The sequence below is a fragment of the Martes martes genome (genome assembly GCF_963455335.1).
Source record: "Martes martes genome assembly, chromosome: 9".
Lineage (NCBI taxonomy): Eukaryota > Metazoa > Chordata > Mammalia > Carnivora > Mustelidae > Martes > Martes martes.
Window position 1 is genome coordinate 100,367,224 of NC_137896.1, and position 23,416 is coordinate 100,390,639.

General features: G+C 44.5%; 1 protein-coding gene across 1 annotated transcript in view; it reads right to left on the reverse strand.

Annotated features, from left to right (window-relative positions):
• CD8A (CD8 subunit alpha) overlaps window positions 1-19,753 on the reverse strand; it is a 33,715-nt gene extending 13,962 nt beyond the window's left edge. Inside the window, exon 1 of the mRNA XM_080813828.1 lies at window positions 19,517-19,753. The gene's annotated coding sequence lies outside the window, so the exon portion shown is untranslated. The remainder of the gene's footprint in view (window positions 1-19,516) is intronic.
• Between the last annotated feature and the right edge of the window lie 3,663 nt (window positions 19,754-23,416).

Below are 23,416 nucleotides of genomic sequence, written 5' to 3' on the forward strand. Positions count from 1 at the left end.
AAGTACTTAATACCACTGAACTCTACACTTAGAAGTGGTTGAGATTGTAGATGTTATATGTATTTTACCACAATAAAAACTTAAAAAAAAATGAGTGAAGGAGCACATAGTCTTTCATATTTGTGGGGGATACAAGAGCAATGCGATGTGATATCTGCCACTGTTTATCCATTCCTTTGTTAATGGATCTTTAGGCTGTTTTTAGTCTTTGCTCTTACAAACAATGCTATAGTGGACATCCTGGTAAGTATTTCCTATGGTCCATGTACAAGATTTTCCCCAGGGTGTCAGCTTGGAAGGAACAGCTTCAGGAGGATATTGACCTTGAGAGCAGTGACCTACTTGGAACATGAGCTTGTCTTCAACCTCCATAGCTATTGGCAAATTTTTCTCCAAAGCGATGGTACCAGTTTATCCTCACACCAGCTGTGCACAAGTTTCCATTTACCCACATGCTTTATGATTTTTTGTTTTGTCAGTCTTTTCGATTCTGTCACTCTGAATGTCATTTTGTTGGTGCTTAGAGAACCGGATTTATTTCTGACCAGTTGTCCGGTACTAATTTCTACAATAAATGAGGCTTTAGCTCCTTTTTTTGCTTCTGGGCTGTCCTGGGTCCTGCTGTACTCACAGTTAAGGCTCTGGCAAAAAATACCCAGTCACAAAATAAACCTAAAAAAGGCTCACTTCTCCTTGTTTCCTCCCTCCTTCCCCCCCTTTCTTCCCTTCTCCCTTTTCCTTCCTTCCTCTCTTTCTTTCTTTCTCTCTCCCTCCCTCTCTCTCTTTCTTTCTTTTCCTTCCTTCCTACCTACCTTCCTTCCTTCCCTTCTTTCTACAACTTGTTGTCTTGATACGGTGTATCCATAATAGAAACTTTAGTTTTTTTTCAAGATTTTAAAAAGTTTATTTCAAAGAGAGAGTGAGCGCATGAGCAGGGTGGGGGGCAGAGGGAGGAGCCGGGAGCAAAAAGTCAGGGGAAATTTTTCTTTTTACAAAGACGGTTCATTCTTTCTTTGGACGCTGGGGGAGGATCCATGAAGTAACCTCAACTCAACCGTAAAGCTTTCACTCCCACGTTCTATAAACTGTGACCTTGCCGGTGGGAAGCCCCCCGTGCAAGTGTCTGAGGGGATCTTAGCGGTTCTCTTCACGTCCCTGCGGGGTGAGCCGTGGAAGCGGGAGGACGCAGCAATGGAAACAGTGTGAGAGAAGAGGGCGGCTGTTTCCACAGCTCACCACCAACGCCCCAGCGCCGGCGGAAAGGGCTAGGGCTCGACCTGCAGCCCGCTGACCCATTTAGAAGAGCTTTCTCCTCTGGGAAGAGGAGGGCCAGATTAGTGAAGGCAGAAAAGGAGAAGCTTGGGAAGGGGAGAAAAGACGGAGAAACCCAAGGCTTTGCCCTCCCTCCTCCTTCAGTCCTCCAGCTCCTCCTCCCTCTGTCTGTTTTGGCGGGGGGGGGGGGGGTGGGGGGGTGGTGGATTAAGAACGGGGTTAGAGGGCTTTCTAGGATGGTTTGCACCTTCTCAGTTCAGCAGGAATGAGAGAAATCAGCTGCCTCTCCACACCTCAGACACCAGCTGAACTGTCCACCAGGAATGTTCCTACATGTGCCCAGAGGCAGAACCTGGAGAGAGGACTCCCTGCACCCCACCCCCGCCCCGGCCTCAGCTTCTCCCTTGGACTGGGGAGAATGTGTCCATGGCGGTGGAGAGGAGCTACATGGAGCTGGGGTGTGGGTGGGGTGTGCAGTTGGTGTCCTGCTTCAGGGGACCTCCTCCAGTTCTGAGGGTCCCCATGCTGAGAGACACGCCAGCAGTGGGGACAGGCAAGGAAACACGTGACTCCTGATGACGGGGGTGTGCCAGGATGTGGTGGGTGCAGCGAGGACAGGAGCCTAGCCCAAGTCGCCACCCTTAGCAGGGGACGGAGGGAGGCTGGGGGAGGGCGACCAGGGAGACCTGCGCCACTGCTGTGCCTGAACCCGGCTTAAAGGAGGCCAGGTGCAGAGCTGGGGAGCCAGGCTGAAGGCACACATTGTTGCAAAGGCACGGTGGCTAGAAGCAGCGCAGTGTGTTTGGGGAACCTGCAACAGCCAGGTCCCTGGAGGCAGAGTTGATGGTGGAGAGGAGGTGGGGTCATTGTAAGGACTGCAAACCATCCACTCACTCCCCCCTCCCTTACTCCCTTCTCAGTTGCTCATTCAGCACCATTTCTGGGTTAACCCTGGCAGAAGTCTAAAATATCCATCCTGGTTGATCCAGAGCCTGAAGCCCTCCCACCATCTCCCACAGAATTCATTTTTCTGTGCATAGCAAGCCTCTTAACAGGGTAGCCAGCACACTTCCCACTCTTACCCCAAGAAACAGTGGGCCCTAAAGAAGGTCAGGGCCTCATTTTGTTAGACCACACACAAAAATAAACTCAAAATGGATAAAGACCTCAATGTGAGACAGGAATCCAACAAAATCCTGGAGGAGAACATAGGCAGCAACGTCTGTGACCTCGGCCACAGCAACTTCTTGCTAGACACGTCTCCAAAGACAAGGGACACAAAAGCGAAAATGAACTATTGGGACTTCATCAAGATAAAATGTTTTTGCACAGCAAAGGAAACAGTCGACAAAACCAACAGACAACCAACAGAATGGGAGAAGATATTTGTAAATGTCTTATCAGATAAAGGGTTAGTATCCAAGATCTATAAGGAACTTATCAAACTCATCACCTAAAAAACCCAGATAATCCAGTCAAGAAATGCGCAGACGACATGAGCAGACATTTCTCCAAAGAAGATATCCAAATGGCCAATAGACACATAAAAAAAGTGCTGAACATCACTCATCATCAGGGAAATACAAATCAAAACCACAATGAGAATCAGAATGGCTAAAATTAACAAGTCAGGAAATAACAGATGTTTTTGAGGATGTGGAGAAAGGGGAACTCTCATACACTGTTGGTGGGAATGCAAGCTGGTACAGCCACTCTGAAAAACAGCATGGAGGTTCCTCAAAAAGTTGAAAATAGTGACCCACCAATTGCCCCACTGGGTTTTTACCCCAAAGATACAGATGTGGTGATCCAAAGGGGCCCCTGCACCCCAATGTTTATAGCAGCAATGTCCACAATAGCCCAACTATGGAAAGTGCCCAGATGTCCATTGACAGATGAATGGATAAAGAAGATGTGGTATATACATAAATATATACACAATGGAATATTATTCAGCCATCAAAAAATGAAATCTTGCCATTTGCAATGATGTGGCTGGAACTAGAGGGTATTATGCTAAGCAAAATAAGTCAGTAAGAGAAAGACAAGTACCATATGATTTCACTCATACGTGGAATTTAAGAAACGAAGCAGATGAACATAGGGGAAGGAAGGGAAAAATAAAATAAGATGAAAATTGAGAGGGAGGCAAACCGCTAAGTAAGAGATGCTGAATTCCAGGAAGCAAACTGAGGGTTCTTGGAAGGGAGGTGGGTGGAGGAGTGGGGTAACTGGGTGGTGGGCATTAAGGAAGGCACATGATGTAATGACCACTGGGTGTTCTATACAACTGATGAATCACTAAATTCTACCTCTGAAACTAATATTATATGTTAATCAATTGAATTAGAAAAAAAAAATAATGGTCTCATGCCCCTGCCCCTGTAGGGCATAGAGCCCAGCGCAGCACAGAAGCTGGAACTGGGGTGCCATAGTGGGGTGGACAAAACCACGAGGAGGGGTGGGGAGAGGAAGGAGCGCGCTCAGGGCCTCTGGCAGGGGAAGCAGAGAGGAAGGATCTAGAAGGTAGAGTTGGACATAAACTCAGAAAAGACCCAGTCGAAAGCATTTATGTTACAGAAGTTCCAGGAGGGAGCGCATTTTACTACAAGTCCCTCAGGGAGGCCCTCCCTGAGCGGGGATTAACCTGCGGCTCACTCCCCACTAGGCCCACCCGTTGCCCACCTTGAATGAAAGCTCACGGTCACTGGGTCCAGCAGGGGGCGATGTTGCTCTAGTTTCCACCCGGTTGGGGGGGTTGGGGTTAGGGTGGGGGTGGGGGGAGGGGGTAATCCGAAATCAGTCGGCGCTGGACCACTAGCAAAACTGAAGCGGGTGCCAAGTTCCTACCCAGCCACGCGGTGCCCGGGCCGTTGAACCTCGCCACCCAGCCCCAGTATCTCGCGGCTGTAGCTCCCGCCCCTGCCTTTCTCTAGATCGCCACCCCAAATCCCAAGTCCTCTTACCGGCTCCTTCCAGCCCCACTTTTCTTTGCTGACCCGGATTACTAGAGGGGAGCGGGGTGGGGTGGAGGGCGGGATCTGCCTTTTTACAGCGGACCAAATGACTAGTTAAAGATGGAATTTCTGGCCTTTTGTTGGGCGGGGAGATACCTGGGTAGACTCTTAAATGGCCCCAAGTGCTTCAAGAGCCACCTTTAGTCTTTTTTTTTTTTTTTAAAGATTTTATTTTATTTGACAGAGAGAGAGAGAGAGAGATCACAAGTAGGCAGAGAGGCAGGCAGAGAGAGAGAGAGGAGGAAGCAGGCTCCCCGCTGAGCGGAGAGCCCGATGCGGGGCTCGATCCCAGGACCCTGGGATCATGACCTGAGCCGAAGGCAGAGGCTTTAACCCACTGAGCCACCCAGGCGCCCCAAGCCACCTTTAGTCTTAAGCCATCTGTGCAATGCCTCGTCCCTAGAAATAGCGTTTCAACGGAGGGTAGGAATCCCCGATTTGAGAACCCCTCTTCTTTCGGCCAGGCTAGGATTTCTCCCCATTCTCCATCCTGAAAATGGACCGACTGAAGATCCTAGTGGGCCGGGCCGGACATCCTGGGCCCTTCCAGGAGCCGGGAGGCCCGGCCGTGGGGGTGACCTGGTCGCGGCCCGGGGGTCCCCGGAGGGGACGGCTCGGCCGAGGCGCAGAGAAGCGGCGGGCGGGGATCCTCTCGCTCTCTCCTTGGGACATGCAGCCCCGAGAGGGGGTCTGGACCGGTGGGTGGAGGGAAGAGTAGGAAGAGGACAGCATAGGGCAGGAAGCGGTTGGGGTAGGTGGAGCGGGGAGGTGTGTGTGTGGAAGCGGTGGGCGGGGGGGTGGGGGGCTCGGGGAGTCCTGGGGCAGGTGGAGCATCCGGTCCCCGGCCTCCCGTGCGGGACGCGGAGGTCGCTGTGCGGAGATGAGACCCCTCGGCGGGTGCAGGCTGGAGCGCACCGGGCTCGGGCGGGTGTGGGAGAGAGGGAGACCTCGGAGCCCTAAGGTGGGAGGTTCCTTTGGCCTTTCCATTGACTTCATTCCGCGTTCGGTTTTAGTTTACTTGGAAGGCGGTGCTTGGAGTCCAGCCCCATGGTCAAAATGCGACATGCTGTCAGCCACTAACACGTCACTAGGCCCAGTCTGTTTCTTCTGGTGACAGGAATCCTCGTTTTTTTTTGTTATTCGCGTGGATCCAGTGCTGATTAGACCCGGGGGGCAGGGGGTGCAGTGCGTCTGTGGTGGGCGGAGCGGGGGGGGGCGGTTCCTGCTGCACGGAATTTGTGGTTTGGCAGATCCCTAAATCTCTCTCTGCCACAGATGTATACAATCAATATTTAACCTAAAAAGTTTTGCCTTCTTTTCCAGGCTAAAAATATTTTGCAAAATATAAAATAGAAAAGGGAAGGAAAAATAATCACCCATCGTGCCAATATGGAACTATAATCACTCTCAATAGTTCTTCTTCTTCTTCTTCTTCTTTTTTTTTTTTTGGTATTATTTTTTGTCCTTTTGTGTTCTAAGCCCGTACTGATGTGTCTTTTAAATTTTTTCCCCATCATTGTCATCATATTTTCTAATCAGATTTCTAGCCTGCTTTTAAAAATCTTATGCCATACACATTTCTTTTATAACATGTTTGTCATGAATCTCACCTGATACCTGCATAAAAGTCTGCTCATATTTTGCCCAGTTAGTCCCCAATTAGTTGGACATTTAGGGTGTGTCTATATTTGTTCATATGATACAGCGATTTCTACATAGCATGTAATTTCTTTTTTTAATTCTTTCTTTTTTCTAAATAGTATGTAATCTCAATTTTTATTTCTTAATTACCCCGAGTTCTTAAAAAGGGTTAATAATTTTTTAAGTGGATAGATTCATTTTTAATTTTATTTTTAAATTTATTTTTATTTATTTATTTTTAATTTTAAGTGGTCTGAGAATGTGGCCCATATTTAAGTTTCCTGGAATTTTTTGAGCTTTTCATTGGTGATTGATTTTGTAATTACTTTAAACATGGTGTTGAATGAATGATTGGGTACAAAATTCTTATACATTAGATGAAGCTTCGTCAAATATGTTATCCATAACTACTATGTCCTTTGTTTTTATCTATTTGATCTGCTACTTTCTGAAAGAACTGTAAGTTGTCAAACTATGTGGATTTAATATTTCCTTTTTATATTTCTAATAGTTTGTGCTTTATATATTTTACTTATTTATTAAAATGTTTTCCAGGTTTATTGAGATATAATTGACATGTAACATTCTATAAGTTTAAGATGTCCAATATGATGATTTGATATGTGTATTGTGAAATGATTATCACAATAAGAAGAGTTAACACACCCATCACTTTACATAGTTACATTTTCTTTCTTCTGTGCGAGTTGAGAACATTTAAGATTTACTCTTAGCAACTTTCAAACCTACAACAGTATTGTTGATTATAGTCGCCATGCTGTATATTACATTCCCCAGAACTTATTTATCTGGTAACTGGATGTTTATATCTTTTAATCATTTTATTTCCATATTTTAAAGTGATGCTATGTAGTGTGAAAACCACATGGCTGTTACAATGGCAAACAGACAAATTGGCATATGTATCTTTTTTTTGCTTTTAAATTAGTTTCCTTGGGGGGCGGGGGCGCCTGGGTGGCTCAGTGGGTTAAAGTCTCTGCCTTCAGCTCAGGTCATGATCTCAGGGTCCTGGAATCGAGCCCCGCATCGGGCTCTCTGCTCAGCCAGAGCCTGCTTCCTCCTCTCTCCCTGCCTGCCTCTCTGCCTACTTGTGATCTCTGTCAAATAAATTTTTAAAAATCTTAAAAAAAAATAAAATTATTTTCCTGGGGTGCTGGGTGGCTCAGTTGGTGGAGCGTCTGCCTTCAGCTCAGTGTGATCTCCTGGTCCTGTGATTGAGCCCCGAGTCAGGCTTCCTGCTCAGTGTGGAGTTTGTTTGAGATTCTCTGTCTCCTTCTGTCCCTCTCCACTGCTTGTTTTTTTTTTTTTCCCCTCTCTCTCCCTCTCTCTCAAATGAATAAAGTCTTTAAAAAAATAAAAGAAGAATAAATTATTTTCTTGGTCTGAATTTTGGAGGGAAATGGCATTGAAATCCAAATTGGCTTCTAAAGGACTTGACAAATACCCATGGTTGAATGCCACATGGGAATGCTTGCTTCATTGAACTTCACTGAACTCCACAGCAGGTGTCAAATTAACAAAGCCAAAAGCAGGACAGTTTTATTTTTGAGATAAGAAATGGGATACTGCAGGGACGCCTGCGTGGCTCAGTGGGTTAAGCCTCTGCCCTTGGCTCAGGTCATGATCTCAGGGTCCTGGGATCGAGCCCCGCATCAGCAGGGAGCCTGCTTCCGACGCCCCCCCCCCGCCCCCGCCTGCCTCTCTGCCTACTTGTTATCTCTGTCAAATAAATAAATAAATAAATAAATAAATATCTTAAAAAAAAAGAAGTGGGATACTGTGAAAAAAATTGCTTTGATTTTTATTGAAGTTGCTTTTCTGCCTGCAACTACGGTGATTATTGTCTTTGTTGTATGTGGGTTGTTTGTTCTTGTCCTTTTGTACTTCTGTTTTCTGACTTGTAACATGAGGAGGTTAATCTCTTTCAAGTCTTACACTCTAGGAATTATGCTTATGTTTATGCTACGGCAAAACACCTTATTGAAAAAGAAAAAAATCCAGCCCATCAAACCAGATACCATGAATTCTCCCTCTCCCTCTGCTGCCCGTGGTCCTAAGCAGAACTTTCAGTGTGGCACACAAAGCAGGTAGGGGTACTGTGGAGCCTCAGGCTTATACAACTGAGATGTGTGTGTGTGTATGTGTGTGTGTATGTTGCTTGAAAAGCATTTTTTAGAGTGGTGAGATCTTAGGGTAACTGGGCTGAAATATGGGGGAAAGTGATGCCCAGTGAGATTACATGATTTTCCTGGAATTGATGGATTCTTCTTTCATTGTCCTTAAGGTAAAGAAAGTTTGGTGGAGATAAGGGGAAGTAAGGTATAGGAAGCTGGAGTCTTTTTTGCTTTTTTCCGGGATTATTAAGAGGATGAGGAACAGTCCAGTCTGTCATACACAAGTAGCCCCATCCATTTATAATATACCTTCAGTATCTTTTATGGTCCACGTGATCAGTAGAGATGGCCCTTCTTTCATTTCTGGTATTAGTAATCAGTGTCTTCTCCCTTTCTTTCTTGATTAGCCTGGCTAGCGATTTATCAATTTTATTGATCTTTCCTAAAGAGCAGCTTTTAGCTTTATTGATTTTCTCTATTGTTTCCCTGTTTTCCATTTCATTGATTTCTGATCTCATTTTTCTTTTCTTCTGCTTGCGTTAGGCTTAAATTGCTCTTCTTTCTTTCATTTCTTAAGATGGAAGCTTAAATTATTGATTTTAGATCTTCCTTCCTTTTTAATACCTGCATTTAATGCTGTAAATTTCCCTCAAAGCACAGCTTTTGCTCCATCCCACACATTTTGATAAGCTGTATTTTCATTTCATTCAAAATTTTTTTTAATTTCTTTTGAGATTTATTCTTTGACTCATGTGTTTGTTGTTTAATCTCCAAATATTTAGGGATTTTCCAGATATCTTAGTGTTACTGATTTCTAGCTTAATTTCATTATAATCTGAGACCATGCTTTGTATTATTTCTATTCTTTTAAATTTGTTATATGTGCATTATGGCTCAGAAAGTGGTCTGTTTTGGGAAATATTCTGTGTGAACTTGGGAAAAATTTTTATTCTGTTGTTTTATGAGGTATTCTATAAATGTCAGCTAAATCAAGTTTGTTAATAGTGCTGTTCATGTTGATTAACTCATTACTGATTTTCTCCCTGCTGAACCTATCAATTGCTTAGCGAAGATTCGAAATATCCAACAATGGTGGATTTGCCTCTTTGCCGTCAGGTCAGTTTTTGTCTCACAGATTTTGGAAATCTGTTGTTAGGTGCATACATGTTAGATTTTTAAGTCTTCGACATTATGTAATGCCCCTTTTTAATCCTGAGACTTTTTCTTATTCTGAAGTCTGCCCCATCTGAAGTTAATGTAACTCTAAAAGAAACAGCTTTCTTTTGATAAGTATTAGCATGATACAGCTTTTCCCATCCTTTTGCAACCTATCTGAGACTTTACCTTTAGGCTTCTTGTAGACGGTATATGCTTGGATCTTGTTTTTTATATCCTGACAATCTGTCTTTTAGTTGGCGTATTTAGACCATTCCCACTGAAAGTGATTACTGATGTGGTTGGATTAATATCTATCACATATGTAACTGTTTTTATTTGTTGCCCCATGGCATCCAGTAACTATTTCTCAATGTTTTTCCAGCATGTGCCTGAATAACATTTGAAGTGAGTGAACTGTACCTTTGGTGATCCACGGTGATCCTGGGGCCAGACAGCCATGTCTCTGAGCACTTTCCAGTTCCAGTGCTGCCCTTTTCCCCAGCCTCTAGGACTTTGGGCAAATTTATTAAAGGTGGACACTCTGGAGGTCACAGGGACAGGGGTCACTGCTCACCGAGGCAGAGCTAGAGCCTCTTACCTAGAGTCTGACTCATCTAGAGTTAGAGCTAGGACTTGGGGTGGGGGCGAGGAGCCGGAACACACTGATAGGAGGGGGATGGATTCTGGTAAAAATGGGAAAGATCCACTCACGTGGACCCGCATATCTTGTTTCTGATTCTCAGGGACCCTGGGGCCAAGCAGCTGTGGTGAGGTCATAGTGTGGCTGTACTTTGCAGGTGGGCATCATGAGGCGGGGATTACTGAAATGCCTTCCCTTTGGGGCCCTGCACAGGACAGGAGGGTTCAGTACATGCCCGAATTGGTAACAGGCTGTGAGTTACTTGCTAAGAACGACAGATGATTTACTCTGTGACTCAGTTGACCAGTTCGATGCTGTGTCAACTTACAGAGAAGGAGCCAGGACTGTAGCACTCCACAAGCCTAGGGGCACCTAAGAGGATCCACCCTCAACTAATTTAGGACCCCGAAGCCAGAAGAGGCAGTTTCTGTTTCTTCTGAATTCTCCTCAAAAGGAGGAAATCACACACACCGAATCACTTATTGTCATTATGCCCCCAAAGTAAGCAAGTTCATCTCGTTTGGGAAAGGAGGCGTCATCGTGGGTTTCATCCTGTGGTTAGTCAAGGTGAATTTCAGTAGTGTGCGACTTGCAGTTTAGTTCCCTGATATGTGGGATTGAGGGTGTAATGGTGTGTATGTGCAAGAGACATCCTCATCCCTTTTTTAAAAAAATTTTTTAAAGGTCTTATTTATTTATTTATTTGACAGAGAGAGAGAGAGAGAGAGAGAAAGAGAGCATAAGTGGAGGAGGAGTAGAGGGAGAAGCAGGCTTCCCACTGAGCAAGGAGCCCGATGTGGGACTTGATCCCAGGACTCCAGGATCATTACCTGAGCCAAAGGCAGACACTTAGCCAACTGAGCCCCCCAGGTTGTCCCAAGACTTCATCATGCTTTTAAAATTTCTTCCAGCTGAGTTGTGAGGTGAGTTGGTCTTGTCATCTCAGGGTGGAAGACAAGCCAGTCTGTCCCTGACACCAGTGAACTTGTTCTGACAGAAACGTCCTCTCAGAGACAAACCATATTAGACATGAAGACACGGCTTCAAGATATCAGTGTTCCCAGCTAATATGCAGAGTCCATGTACTCTGAATGTCTACTAGATATTCTTAACTAGAATATCTAGTAGATATTCTACTAGATATTCTTAATATTCTATATAAACATCCAGTGGAAGTCGAAAGGGGCAAAAAAAGCTAAGGTAATTTCATTGAAGGGTAAGGGGAGAACTTGCTTTTCCAAATATCAGGATTTATAAACTGTAGTAATTTTAAAAGTAATAAAGTGATAGAAGAGAGTAGAGGACCCAGAAAGAAAATATCAGAATGTTTGTGTTGGTTGTACACATCAGTAGTCATGTTGCTGTGACTATTGGCTTTCCTTGGGAAAAATATAAAATTTGACCTCTATCTCCAATCATTTGCAAAAGTATATTCCTGATGGAGCAAGGTGAAATGTGAAAAGAAATGCTTTAAAATTTTTGAAGAAAAGTATTTTTTATGACATAGGATAAGGGCAAGATCTGCTGATCAAGACATAAAAACACAAACCATAAAGGTCTGATGATATATTATCACATGAAAATTTAAAAAAAGACTGTGGGACAAAAACTAGTAAGTACAAAGTTCAAGGACAGATCTCAGATCAAGGAAAGATAATTGCAATGCATAGAAGCAACAGAGGATCATGATCTGTTATATATAAGATGATTACAAATTGAAAAGAGAAAGACACGTGTCTAATTAAAAATGAACTAAGTACATGAGCCAACCGGTATCCATATAAAAAGACACTAAACCTTAAGGGATTAAGGAAAATGCAAATTAAAACAACTGATATCACTTTATACGCAGATTAGCAAAAATTAACGAGACTATTCATATCCAGTATGAGGAGAGGGCCAAAGAGCTCATAGGCAGTGTTGATGGGAATGTGAATTGGTACCTCCACTTTGGAGTCGGTTCAGCAAAATCTAGCAAAAATGAAGCTTCTCGTGATTTCCCCCTAACCCACCCTCCCTCTCCGACCCCAGCACCTGTGCTTTCAGGTTCATTCCTCAGAGAAACTGTGAAGTATAAGAATGTTCATGGAAATAACAAAGAACAGAAACTGGAAATTTGTAATAAAAAAATTGGAATTCATTTAAATATCGAATAATAAAGGAATGGACAAATAAATGGTGATGAGTTAAATAACAAAGTGAGCGAATTGGGTCCACAGACATCAACACAGATAAATCTCAAAAACGCGCCGTTCAATGAAAGAAGCGAATTTTCAAAGTGTACGTAAAATATGGCATCATTTATAAAACATAAAATCACATGCAAAATAATGGTCTGCATTATTTCCTCTCATTATGGTTTATAAATAGGTACTTATAGAATAAAAGTACTGTGAGTATAAAAATAGAAAAGCCTGAGAGGGGTCAGGTGAACCCACAAACTTGGGATGAGGATTGCTTCCGTGGCGAGTGGTAGTGGGGGATGGAAGGGGGTGAGGTATTAACATTTTACATCTTGAGATAAAAAACTGAAGAAAATTTGGTGAAATGTTAAACTGTGTAAATCTGACAGTGGGTATCCTGGGCATCTACTATAGGACTTTCAGTGCTTTTCTTTACATTTGAAATATTTAATAATTTATAACAAAGTATTTAAAAATTCTGTCCTCTTTAGAAGGTTAATAGACTAATCATGTAATGAGCATCTGCTATGTTCGAGGCACTGTTTAAAGTACTAGAATTTCCAGAAAATAAAAAATAAATAAAATAAAGAACTAGAATTTCCAAGGTTAATGAAACAGACTTTGCTGGCCTTGAGTGAGGATAAACTTTAGGCGATTCGAAATCAGCCAGGCAAACCATCTGTCTGAGAAGGGGCTAATATCCAAAAAATATAAAGAACTCACACAACTCAATAGTGAAAAAACAAACAAACAATCCTGTTTAAAAATGGGCAGAGAACAGAATAGACATTTTCCCAAAGAAGACATTCGGATGGCCAATAGTTACAATAAAAAGTGCTCAATGTCACTAATCCTTAGGGAAACGCAGATCAAAAATGAAATATCACCTTGCACTTGTTAGAATGATGCTGATCAAAAAGACAAAGATAAAAATGCTACTGAAGATATGGAGAAGGGAAGCCATTGTGTACTGTTGGTGGGAATATAAATTGGTGAAGCCAGTATGGATAACAATATAATGATTCCTCAAAAAATTAAAAATAGAACTACCATATGATCCAGCAATCCACTTCTGGGTGTACATATATATGTTTGGTATATATATTTATATTTAGCATATACTTCTGGATACACACACACACACACACACACACACACACGTATGTATATATACACCAAAGGAAATGAAATCACTATCTTGAAATGGTATCGGCATTCCCACATTCAATGCAGGATTGTTTAAAATAGCCAAGATATGAAAACAATCTAAGTGTCAATCGGTGAATGGAGATATATATATATATATATATATATATATATATATAACAGTGAAATATTCAGCCATTTAAAAGAAGGAAATCCTGCCATTTGTGACAACATGGATCGACCTTGAAGGCATTATGCTAAGTGAAGTAAGTCAAATGTAGAAAGACAAATACTGTATGAGATGGGTGAAATGGGTTGGAGGTATTCTTTCTATTTATTCTATTTCTATTTATTCACAAGGGTACAAACCCATCTATCAAAAAGCACACACACACACACACACACACACACACACAACAAAAAACACAAACTTCCAGTTGTAAGATAAATAAGTTCCGGGGATACAATGTACACGATGGCAGCTATAATTGACAATACCGTATTGTATGTTTGAAAGTTGCTAAGAGGCCACCTGGGTGGCTCAGTGGGTTAAGTCACTGCCTTCGACTCAGGTCATGATCTCAGGGTCCTGGGATCGAATCCCGCATCGGGCTCTTTGCTCAGCGGGGAGCCTGCTTCCCTCTCTCTCTCTCTGCCTGCCTCTCTGCCTACTTGTGATCTCCTCTGTCAAATAAATAAATAAAATCTTAAAAAAAAAAAAAGAAAGTTGCTAAGAGAATAGATCTTAAAAGTTCTTATCACAAGAAAATAATTTATAATTATGTGAGATGATGGGTGCTAACTAGAGTTACCGTGCTGCTCATTTCATGATATATACAAATATCAAGTCATTATGTCGTACCCCTGAAATTAATAGAATGTTGTATATCAATTATATCTCAGCAACACGGGGAAAAACAGGTAGACAGGGTCACTTGCCTGGGATCAGGTAGGATCCGAGGATGCCAGTCTTTGCCCTAAGCATCGAGCCAGGCTGTCTGTCCCCAGGACTCTGGATTCCGCCCTCCAGGCTCACCCCTTCCCCTGAAACATTCTGTATAGCTGGGTTTATCTGATTTGAAAGGGCCAGCTTAACTTTTTTTTTTTTCCCTCAAATAATCAAAAAACTTGGACTTTTTATCAGGTTACACACATTTTTCCCCAAGTGTTTCTCCAAACTCATGGGCTCGCTGTTCCTCAATGTCTAGAGGAACAGCTCCGTGATGCCCAGCAAGCATGGAGAGTAGGAAAGGCGTTGGAGTCAGGCTGCCCTGGGGTTGAATCCTAGCTCTGCGATTTAGTAAACGCTGTGTGACTTCCATTGTACTGCCGAGCCTCTCTGGGCCTCAGTTTCCTAACCTGTTAGAGGGGTCAGTTACTACCATTCACCCTGTTAGCCTGTCAGGAAAGTAAGCCAGAAAGGGAACGCACCTCTCACGGCCCGGTGCCGGCGCCTGGGAAGCCCTCAGCGTGGGGCAGCATTATTATTCTTGCTTGTCTTGTGCTGAGGCAGCAGATCGAGTCTCGTCCTGTCAGGCACGCTTGGGTTAAGACATAAGGGGTCCTCGCACCCTGGCCCAGGCTGGGATACTGGACGTGTTGAGACCATTGCAGCAGGACTTTCATCACAGAAAGCAGGTGGGGGGATTATTTTTAAGCCAGTGTGGACCTTCAAGTGGAACATCTTCCCTCCCAGGGCAAACCCCTTCAGAACCCTTGGAAAATTACAGTTTCACTTTTAGCAAGATCCCGCCGCAGTGTGGGGAGGCCCCCACAGCACCCAGTCCTCTCCAAAAGGGGGGTCCTCCTGGCAGGGCTGCACACTGCTCTCTTGCCTTCCCACCACCTAGTTCCCTAGCTCCATCCTGTCCTGCCTTCTTTATCCTTTCGGGTTTTCCAGCCCCGCTCCTCTCTCACTTTGGAGGGCTGGTGGAGTCTTGGCACTCCTCATGGATTCTGGACGGTCTGTGTGCTGTGGCCTTGGTGAGGAGCCTCTGCCCAGCAGCCTCGTATGCCCCTGCACAGCTCCATGTGGAGACTTAGGTTACTGCTTCCAAGCAGTCTGCCCTGATTTGCCCCCCAAGCACAGGTGGAAATGAACCAGGTACCCTGTCTAGGGTTTGGAGTTCCTGCCCTGTTTACAGCATAAGCTCTCTACTTTAGCTCTGTCACACAGCAGGCAGGTCTGCACACTACAAGGAAAGATGTTCCACTTGGGAAACACAGAGTTTTAAAATGCAACATTCTTCTAAGGCGTGACCCATGAAAGAAAGAATTGATAAGCTGGATTTCATTACGATTAAACACCTCTGCTCAGCTAAGACAACGCCAAGAGCGTGATTAGACAAAGACACGGTCTGGGAGAAAATATTTGCAAAAGGCATAACTGAGAAAAGGCTGTTACAAAACACTCTTAAAATTCAACAATAAGAGAACAAATGACTCAGAAAATGGGCTCAAATCTTAGCTAACACCTCACCAAAGAACATATCCAGATGGCAAGGAAGCAAAAGAAACAACACTCTGCATCCTATGTCATCAGGGGCATATGCATATTAAAACAAGACACCGCTACACACCAACTAGAATGTCCAAAGTCCAGAACACCGACACCACCAAATGCTGATGAGGGTGTGGGACAGAGGAACTCTCAAGCATTGTTGGTGGGAATGCAAGATGGCATGGCCACTTTGGAAGACAATTTGACAGTGTCCTACAAAACTAAACACATTCTCACGCCTTGGTATTTACCCAAAAGTTGAAAACTCATGTCTACACAAACACCTGCATAGATATTTACAGGAGCTTTGCCAGAACTCGGAGGCAACCAAGATGTCTTTCAGTAAGCGAACGGATCAATAACTGTTGGTACATGTGGGCATGTATCAAGCCATGGAAAAGCATGTAGGAACCTTAGAGGCACACTACCAAGTGAAAGAAGCCCACCTGGAAAGGCCACATACTCCCTGATTCCAGTTATGGAACATTCAGAAAAGGTAAAACTATGGAGATGGTCAAGGGTAATGGTTGCCAGGGTCTAGGGGGCAGGAAGGGGTGAACAGCACTGGGGTTCTGAGGGTAACAAACTACTCTGCAGGATGCTGTAATGCTGGAGACATGTCATCACACATTTGTCCAAACCCAGAGCATGCACACCAAGAGTGAACCTGAACATAGACCGTGGACTCTGAGTGATAACTGTATGCCAGTGGAGGTCGATCAGTTGTACCAAATGTAGCCTCTGGTGGGGATGTTAATCATGGGGGGCTGTGCACGTGTGCGGGCAGGAGGTGTATGGGAAATCCCTGTACCTTCCTTTCAATATTGCTGTGGACCCAAAACCGCTCTAAAAAAGAAAGTCTTAAAAAAAAATGTAGTAATCTTCCAATACAAGGTTACCATACAATGCTGAAAAAATATTTCCCACCTATAACCTGGCAGGAAAAAAAAAAGGTGATACATGTTGTGGGTGAACGTGGGGTGAAACTGGGACATGCTGGTGGTCTGGAAAAAAAATTAAAGCTATAAAATGTTTATACCCACATGCTCAGTAATTCCAGTCTGGAACATTTCTCCAGTAGATATCAATCTTTGATTAAGTACAATAGGGTATGAACAGAGATGTTAAATGTTGGAAACAATTGAAATCCTTAAAGTAACAGATTATTTAAGTAAAGTATGCTAATCCACTTAAAGCAATTTTAAACATTAAATATTTGAAGTATTATAATTATGAGAACTCTATAGGAACAAGAAAAATGGCTTAGAGGAGACTTTATGAGAACACACATTCTACGTGATTACAACTATGTAAGTAACATCTAAAAAACGTTAGAAGAAAATGCATCAAGATTCCTTTCCTTTGCTCTTTTTGCTAATGTCTTAATTCTTGTAATGCGTAGGACCGCAGTTCTATTACTTTTACAAATGGAAGGCTTAAAAATAACTCACTTCCCTTCTGGGGGACTGATGCTCAGGGCAAAGCACAACCACTTTTTAAAGCTCTTTGAGGATAAGGACCAAGGCCCTGAATCATTCTCATTTCAGACGTACTGTTTCTTTGCTCATTTATTTAGTATGTATTGTGCTAGGTGGGGGGTTGAGCAATGCTCAAGAGACACATGTATTCTCTGAGGCTGACAGCATGGTGGGACTGAGGTAACAGGGCAAGCAGAGAGGAAGGAACAGCAGAGTGTGAGGACTGGGGACTGGGAACCCCATGGGGTCTTCTGAATGAGTGGGGGAACGATCTGGGAGGAACTGCAGGGAGGAGCCCTGGGGGTCCAGGCAGAAAGAAGGGGAGCGGCCTTCCGCGTGTGTGTGTGTGTGTGTGTGCACATGAGTGCCTCAGTGCAGGGGCCTGTGGTGACTGGGGAGCAAGCCAGACTGTATTCTAGGTGTGGTGGGGAGCTGTAAGGGGATCCCCCACACCCTGAGAGGAGAAAGGGAGCACGCAGCCAACATGCCCATACCTCACACTAGCCACTGACGGCCACACTCTTTACCCACATGACCTCCTGGGCCGGGGACCCCGAGAAGCCCCGTTCCTCCAACACTGTGCTCAGTGCAGCCTCTCTCAGGGCTGCTGGCAGCTGAATGGGCACGGCCCATGCCCGCGTCTGCCACTCGGGTCTGTGTCTTTGTTCACGGCTGCCATAGAGCTGTGTGTACAGTGTCTGCTGAACGGCAGGAGGGCAATTGTCATCTCCAGTTTGCAGAAGTGGAGACTGAGGCCTGGGAGCAAGAAGCCATCGGCCCAAGGTCTTGGAGCAAGGAAGAGAATGAAGAGTGAGCCTGTCACTGAATGAGCAAACAGGAAGAGAGAAATGTCTGACTCCATCCCTCCTTCCCCCAAATTCCCTCGCAGGGGCCTGAAGAAGGGGCCCAGCGAAGGGAGAGAGAGGCCTGTGGGTGTTGGCAAGAGCAAAGTGGGGAGCAGAGGCCTCCACAGAAGATGACAAGAAGATTCTGATCTCTCCGGAGCATGCTCGAATGTGCTTTCTTGTGCTTCTTTCCCGACCCTTGTGTTGACTTGACTTCCTGCAAATGCAATGTTATGTCCTGTTTTGCCTTGATTATTTGCATAAACAGTCTGAGTCTTTTACGAAATCTTTATAAGCTCCATTTCTGAGCTTGGAATAATCATCTGCCAAGTAAATGAACCACAATTTATGAAAATTGCCTCTTACTGTCAATCATTTAGGTTGCTTTTGGTATTTCTGAAATACATAAATAATATTATTGAATAGTGTGGATAACATGAGCATCCTATTTCCTGAGGATTAATCTCCAGCCTGGGTTTCCAAGGTCTGAGTAGTTTCTTTGGGTCCTGTCGGTGTTGACCTTCCACAGGGCCTAAGGCAGCTGTGGGCAGGCGGAGGAGGCCGGGGACAGAGCCGGGATGACACTGCATCTGTGTTTGTAAATGAACTTGCTCTTTCAGGCCCAAACAGTGGGGTGGGGAGAAGCAGGGGGCGGGGGGGGGGCACTGCTGGAGCCAAGAGGGGCTGCCCTACATAGCATCCCCACATAAAAGGGCAGGTGTGCAGGTGGGACCTGGGGTGATGGCAGTTCTGCCTGACTCCCCTTGCTTGTTGGGGGGCGGGGATCACCCACATCAGCTCCTCTCAGGCCCTTCCTTGGTCTGTTCCCTTTAACTCCCTCGGGAAACAGTCCCACATTTCGGGATTCTCTGTGCATTTCAACCTGACCGCATTTGAAGCAGGGCCCCGGCGTCTGTAACTGTCACAGCAAACCCCAGGCACGCACAAACAGAGGCTTGTGGCTGGCTTGCGGTTGCTGTGATCACACCAGACTCAGAGAACCCCTCCTCGGGCAGGCGCCACCCAGCACATCCCAAGTGGGAAGAGCTCCGCGCCGCCAAGTGGATGTCCCAAGGCTCTGAGAGAGACCCCAGCCCTGGGAGCCTGGGCTTCAGCCAACTTGGCCTCCTATTGGTTGATTCCTTGGGGGCCAAACTCTTCTAGGAGGAAACCAATGAAATTCACGCAGAAGCAACTCGGGAGAAGAAAAGTGCTGTGTCCCACTCTTGCCTGCCTCCGCCGAGTCTGCATGGTCAGCAGACCGGACCGTAACCAGAGGGGCGGGAGCGTCCCCGAAAAGGCCACTCCCTTCCTAGCGTCTTACCTCCAGCCCATCCACCCCTGCCCTTTACCACCATTACCTGACTCTATCAGGCTGAGTGACTCAGCATGTGTGTGCCAGCCACCCCCAAAGACACACACACCGTGGAGAGCAGCTGCAGCCCCTGTCCTCAAGGATGGGACACCGGGCACAATTCAATCACGAATAGGAGCCACGTACCTGAATGTGTGGATACTGACGGCTGGAGTTTTGGGAGAAAAACATCGAAGACAGCTCCTCCAAGCTTTGATAACTCTGTAGGCCAAGCGGACTCAGACACCTGCGTTTTTAGTTTTTTTTTTTTAAAGAAAGTCTCATTTATGTTATATTGTTGTACCCCTGAAAGACTGAAAGGAAGTGTGGTCTTGTGGGGGAGCGCTGTGCAGGCAGCACCAGGCAGCAAGATCTGTTGTCTTCTTAGCTCTGTCCCTTGTTGTCAGAGGAGTCCATCTGCGCCTTGGGAATGAAGGCGGGTCACACCTGCCCCTTTGGTTAGCCAGTGACACCTCCCCAGTTGGGGGGCAGGGTGATGGAGTTAGAAAGCCAAATTGCTCCTTCCAATAAACAACGTAAAACAAGACAAGGAGCAGTTCTAGAATAGTGACTTTCTTGCAAACAATGAAATATTCTGAGAATCTGTGATATCTGTGGGTTTGTAAATGAAGAGGAAACAGGAACCGCTGATCGTAATGATACCATTAAAAGCGGCACTGGTTCTGGGCGAGGGGGCACCAACAGACATTCTGGGAAAGCAGATGACCCAGGAAGAGAGGCATTCCCTGTCACCTGGAAAGAACCCAGCGTACCTTCTTAAATTTCTCTGTATGGTTATGTTACTTCGTCACTGCTGGCGATTAGTGTAGCAATTAGAAATATCCACTTCCTTAAAATAAGTAGAGCAGGTTCAAGGCTATTCCTATAAAATAGAGTGTCACCTGCTTATTTGTATCTGGTAGGTTTCCTCGAGTGGGCTAGAAAGGGATGGAGTGACAGTTGGGAACTGGCCACGGAAATGGTCACACATGGACATCCTTGTGAATTTTGTGGCAGCAAAAGGCTCACCTTGGTGCACTAGTGACTCGAAACTGCAGTCGTGTAAGCCATTGAGTAGACTTGCTTTAGGAGGGGTTCTTGGAAGCTCGCAGGGACTTCCTTTGAGAAAAACACTTCCTGGTAGAATTAGAGAATGTGAGTTTCATTAATTTAAATGTGGGGAGGATGAGCCCATGGCAGGGCTGACCTAGAGGGTCTTCAAGTATTATTCTGGGAGCTGAATGAGACTAAGTTTTTTTCCCAACATAGAGATCTGAATTCTAAAGGATCAAATTTTACTAGTCACGAAGAATTTTTCATTTCGGTTGCAGTTTGCTGCTGTTTCTGCTACAATCAGAGTAGAAAAAGAGCCCACAGCATGGCTGTTTTGTAGCAATCATGAACTCTGGGCCTTCGTATGGTGGTAAGACTAGGTGAGCTTTGCAGGACCTAGGATTAAATTGCCCTTTCTTTTGTCCCCACGGGTTCGGGTGTAGTCACAGGACATCTCACTAGGTGTCACTGGGTGGTGGGACTCAGAAGAGTCCTATCCCTGACATTTGCTTTATAGCCTGGTGGCTTGGTGATGCTTAGACTTGGCATCCTGCTTGTACAATGGCAAGAGTGCATGCGTGCATAAGGGCTTAACTGAGAGAATGCAGGTAAAACCATAGATTAATGAGCACTTAACAAGCGTTTGAGAAATAGCGGAGGTGGCTGGCAAGTGAGGGCAAATGTCAAAGAACAATGTGTGAAGATATGGGTCATCTGGTCACTTAAAACTTCTGGTGAGACTGGATATGGGCTACCCTCCTCTGGGAACAAGTAGAAACGTGTGCAACATGGATGAGTGTGTTCAGACCCATAGACAACTTTTGACAATAGATAAAAGAAGTAGATCATCTCATCTATATTTTGGAAATTTAAAATTTATGTTTATTGTTTGTTATTTGATGATTGTTTTGCTCACCTCATTGGAGATTTTGCAGCTTCAGGAGATGCTCTGGATGAGCTCGCCTCTGAAGGTTAAGATGCCTTTTGAAGGGCCCTGAACTCACAGTGAAAGCCCCAGAGTAGCCGGAGATGATGAGCCTGTGATATTTGGCAGGTCATAGGTGACTTTTACTTTCGTGTTCATGCGTGTGGATTACCTGCATCTATGTGTTACATGTACAGCCAGACAAAACTATAAAGCAGTTTCAATTTTGAAAAAAAAATGTATATATGAGGAGAATGTGACAAGGAAGGAATTACTGCTTTAAAAAAGTTATGGGTGGGGCACCTGGGTGGCTCAGTGGGTTAAGCCTCTGCCTTCGGCTCAGGTCCTGGTCTCAGGGTCCTGAGATGGAACCCCACACTGAGCTCTCTGCTCAGCAGGGAGCCTGCTTCCTCCTCTCTCTCTGCTTCCCTCTCTGCCTACTTGTGATCTCTCTCTCTCTCTCTATCAAATAAATAAATAAAATCTTTTAAAAAATGTTAAAAAAGTTATGGGCGCCTGGGTGCCTCAGTTGGTTATGCTTCCAACTCTTGACTTAGGCTCAGGTCATCATCTCGGGGTCATGAGATCGAGCCCCGAATTTTTGCCATTATAATTCTGTTGCACAATCAAGTAACCTTTTCATGATAGATTGATAGAAGAGGATTTACTGGGTCAAAAAATAGACACAACTCGAAGGCTCTTGATACCTGTTACCAAATTGCTCTTGGCAATGGTGGCACCATTTATCAGTACTGTCATCTATCTGAAATATTATATTTGGGATAATCTATTAGGTAGATTGCCTTTTATTTATTTATTTATTTATTTTTTTAAATAAATTTTATTTATTTATTTGACACAGAAAGATCACAAGTAGGCAGAGAGGCAGGCAGAGAGAGAGGAGGAAGCAGGCTCCCTGCTGAGCAGAGAGCCCGATGTGGGGCCCGATCCCAGGACCCTGAGATCATGACCCGAGCCGAAGGCAGAGGCCTTAACCCACTGAGCCACCCAGGCGCCCGGTAGATTGCCTTTTAAAAATGCATTCCTTTTTAAAATTTGTTGTTTAAACAACTCTGATCTGTATTAGAAACAAGTTCATATTTAATTTTTATTAGAGTTTATTATTTACTCAATTACTGACCTCCTAGTTTCTTGCTTTCAGTATATTTTTTTAAGTATTCACTTATTTAAGACACCTAGACTCTCTTTCCATGTAAGATGTGAAGGGTGAAAACTTAATTTTTTTTTTCAAATAGCTAACCAGTAATCTCTTTATTATGTAAATCCTTTATTATATAATCCATTATTTCCCCTTGTATGTGAATGCTACTGGTGTCATGCACTCCAAATATTCTAATGGGTTCTATTCTCCTTTTAATTATTGGAATCAGTGATTGTAAATTGGTCCGTATGTGTTTAGTAGCTGATAACCTTATTGGGAGGAAGAGGCTTTTGCCTTTGAGAAAGAAAACCTTGATTCCAAAAAGCTGGATCAGTCACATTCCTCTATCTCTGCATTTTTTCCCTCTGCTAGGACCTAAGGGTAGGAAACACAGGACATCACTGTGAGGACAGAGGAATCCAGAATTCAAAACCTTGGTGACCAGTATCGAAGCTTGTGGGAAAACTGCAGCTCCCCTTCCCTCGTTGGGGGGGGGGGGTTGGGGCGGAAGGGAGGGGTGTGGGAGGAGGAGAAGAGAGCAGAAGGAGGGGGTCACAGTAAAAACTGAAGATCCACTTCTGGGATTCTGACGCTTTGAGAAACCAGCCAAGTTCTAGGATCCTGAAAAAAAAAAAAAAAAAAACCAAGAGTTTGGGGAGAAGAAGGAAGTATTTTCTTGTGCTTTTCAAGAAATTAGTAAAATAACAAAGAAATAAATAAAATGATCCACAGGGTCATGCCCGAGTAAATTAATGACCTCATTGTACCTATGCTTGAAATGCCATCTTTTTGAAGTGTAGGAACGGGCAATAGGTCTAGCTACTGTACAAATTCTACCTCTGTGAAAAAAAAAGTCTGAACGAGTGGAAACTGCAAGCTCTCACGTAACCGTCCAGGCAGCCAGGTG